A 3,717-nucleotide genomic window follows, 5' to 3' on the forward strand; every position below is an offset into this window, starting at 1 on the left:
GGGTAAACAAGGGAGGGAAAGGGATGAGAAAGAAAAGGGTTCATTATCCTTTCCAACACTCTTTGAAACAATAAGAGGCGTGAGATTTTCATGTAAGAGTGGCGCTCATAACACAAAATAAACCGGTGTTGGAAGGATCTATAGTGCATCTGTGTACATTGTACATGCATTCAACATTAGTGTTTCAATGTACTGTGAAAAACAATAAGACAGCATAGTTTCTTTGCATTTTGTAGAGTAGGAAGAAAATAACAGAGCCTACGCGTGACATGTACTAATGAAAGGGTTTTAGCCAATGTGTTCGCACCACTGATCGTGCAGCTCCTCGTTAGTATAGTGGTAAGTATCCCCGCCTGTCACGCGGGAGACCGGGGTTCGATTCCCCGACGGGGAGGCATGTTAATTTTTTTTTTTTTAAATATTATATTTTTTTTTGTTCAGATTTACCAATAAAGAATATAGATTGGAATGAGATAAGTTATTTTTATTATAGTGATTTATTGGTAATTTTAAAGTTTTAACAAATACAACAACAAAGCCATCAGCCTTACTCACAGTAGATATAGACAGATTTTAATCGCCCATCCCGTCTCCTGGCTATCACCCATCACTACCTCTACCCGCATGCACATGCCTGCAAAGTTTTCTTTTTTTTCAGTCCTTTCTACTCAGCAAGATGAAGTTAAGTTTTGTTTAAGAGCAATGTGTTATAAAATCATGCCCTTATAGTTGTCATAGCATTTAATTGGATATTTCTGCTTAGATCAGATTTATTAAAGCAAAACTTAAATGACCTTCACACTTAAGTAGGCATAATAGGATGTAGCCTGCATGAAGGGACAGGTACAAGCCTAACTAAAGTATGGAGGGCTGCAAGAGGAACAAAATTCGCCCTTTCCTCTCTGAACACACCACCCGAACTCTCGTCCACGCTCTCATTACCTCTCGCCTTGACTACTGCAACTTACTCCTCACCGGCCTCCCACTTAGCCATCTATCCCCCCTTCAATCTGTTCAGAACTCTGATGCACGTCTTATATTCCGCCAGAACCGATATACTCATATCACCCCTCTCCTCAGGTCACTTCACTGGCTTCCAATCAGATACCGCATTCAATTCAAGTTTCTCCTTCTTACCTACAAATGCACTCAGTCTGCTGCCCCTCACTACCCTCATCTCCCCTTACGTTCCCGCCCGTAACCTCCGTTCACAGGACAAATCCCTCCTCTCTGTACCCTTCTCCACCACCGCCAACTCCAGGCTCCGCTCATTCTGCCTCGCCTCACCCTATGCTTGGAACAACCTTCCTGAGCCTATATGCCAAGCCCCCTCCCTGCCCATCTTCAAGTCTTTGCTTAAAACCCACCTCTTCAATGCTGCGTTCGGCACCTAACCCTTACCGTTCAGTGAATCCAGACTGCCCCAATTTGACTGCCCCTATCGGACTGATCGTTCACTTGTCTTTTAGATTGTAAGCTCTTTGAGCAGGGACTGTCTCTCTGTGTTAAATTGTACAGCACTGCGTAACCCTAGTAGCGATTTAGAAATGTTAAGTAGTAGTAGTAGTGCAACCTTAAACCATGGTGTGTTGTGGCCTCCCTCTTAGCCATCTCTCTCATCTTCAATCAGTCCAAAACTCTACTGCAGGACAACTCATTTTCCACCAAAGTCGCTATGCTCACATTAAAGTCGCTATGCTCACATATGTGCAGGACGTCAGACTCACAGAAACAGAAGCCTGCGCGGCCGCGTTGCTGATCTGCAAGGGCAGGCAGGCTTCTACATGGAATGTTGCTAGTGGAGGAGTAGCCTAGTGGTTAGTGCAGTGGCACATAGAATGTTGTTACTATTTGAGATTCTGGAATGTTGCTATTGAGATTCTACGTGGAATGTTGCTACTATTTGAGATTCTACATGGAATGTTGCTATTCCACTAGCAACATTCCATATTTAGATTGTGAGCTCTTTGAGCAGGGACTGTCTTTTTTTATGTATGGTGTACAGTGCTGCGTATGCCTTGTAGCGCTATAGAAATGATAAGTAGTAGTGTAGAGGGGTGCATGTAACCTCTCTAACCTATTGAGCACACTAGATGAACGCTACAGGTCTTCATTTACTGTTACTATAAAATACATTAATTGGAATATTTAAATGTGTAACATGCTTTTAATGGGGTTTGTTATTAATTATGTATTAGGATCTACTTACCACCTTTTTGAAGGAATTCACTCAAAAAGGTGGTAAATAAATCCTAATAAATAAAATAAACATTTTGTAAAATGTAAACTTTTCTCTCTAATATATTCTCAGGCTCAGCTTGTAAAGTCCTTTGTTAGACTCACCGGCTTGTTATTTTCCCTGAAAGAGAACCTCATCTCTATGGAGACCAGGAAAGAGGCAGAGATCACACTTGCAGAGAGCATGATAATTACTTTACAGCTAGAGGCTTTGAACAATCATTGATTGCAAGGTTCTGGGAACAGTAGCAGTTTAACCTAACTGATTTTAAAATGCAGTGCTATATCCATGAGAAATTCATTCTTTAAAATACATTTATATTTCTTCAGTGCCAGCCTTTAGTACTTTCCAGCAAGGCAACTGTCCCCCCCACTAGATTTGTCCCACCAAATCAGAGCTGACAAATTACCCATTCCAGGAGGGAGATTTTTGGACCACCCTGATTTTAAACTTACACCCAAAAAGCAGCGTAGTACTTGTAGTCCATGATTTTATTCAATGACATCAGTGTTGCAGGTCCCATAATGCACTAGGATGAAGTTGACAGAAATCCAGGACCGGCCAAAAAGTCTCCCTCCAGGTTATGCAGCTGGCTATCTCCTAAATGACACCACATAAATAGAGGACTGACTTTTATGCAGTCCAATGTGGCCACTTAACTTAGCGGATTAAGTGCCGAATACAGGGAGGTAGCCAGACAACAGATTTTGGGTGGGCCTAGGCAAGAAGTGGATGGGCACCAAGTGTTGTTCCCCTCCCCCCCCCCCCACACCACCACCACCACCACCACCACCAAAATAATCTCTCAACTGATGGGAAAACATTTCTTTCCACCTTGGCAGTCTGCAGCAGGCATGCGCTGAAAAATGAGCATGCTCAGGTGCTGGTATCGTGAGAGTAACTGGCCAAGCTTGGGATTCCCACCAGCTACCGCTAAATGTGTGCTACTTTTGGGTGGGCCTGAGCCCTAAATGGGTGGGTCCCAGCCCACCCAGGCCCACCTGTGGCTACGCCACTGGCTGAATATCAGCTCTTAACTGCATAAGTGCTGACCGCCCTCGCATTGCCCATAAAATATCCGACTTTCGCTTTAGCGGTCTGTGATAATATTCATTGGCATTAACTGGTTAAGTTACCAAAAAAAAAAAAAAAAGCACCGAGAGCCTTCAGAAACGGGACACAGTTCCTTTAATTGTAAACATCAATTTTCCAAGATGAAGCCGACACGGGCCGTGTTTCGGCATACAGCACCTGCGTCAGGAGTCAAATATGTTCTGATATGCTATGATGAATACTGTGTACTGCAACCAAACATCTTCCTTATGAAATGAGAAAGACTTCCAGTCACTTAGTGAAGTGGTTACTTGACAAGTTGAAAGCAAAAAGGTCCCTTCGTTCTTTAATGAAGGAAACAAATAGGACCTTTTTGCATTCAAGTTGCTGTACAGTATTCATTGCATATCGGAACATATTTGACT

General features: G+C 42.9%; 1 non-coding gene across 1 annotated transcript; it reads left to right on the plus strand.

Annotated features, from left to right (window-relative positions):
* Window positions 1–322: 322 nt before the first annotated feature.
* TRNAD-GUC lies at window positions 323–394 on the plus strand. Its single transcript has one exon. It is a non-coding gene; the product is annotated as a tRNA-Asp (tRNA).
* Window positions 395–3,717: the final 3,323 nt, after the last annotated feature.

Source organism: Microcaecilia unicolor, chromosome 9, assembly GCF_901765095.1.
Source record: "Microcaecilia unicolor chromosome 9, aMicUni1.1, whole genome shotgun sequence".
NCBI lineage: Eukaryota > Metazoa > Chordata > Amphibia > Gymnophiona > Siphonopidae > Microcaecilia > Microcaecilia unicolor.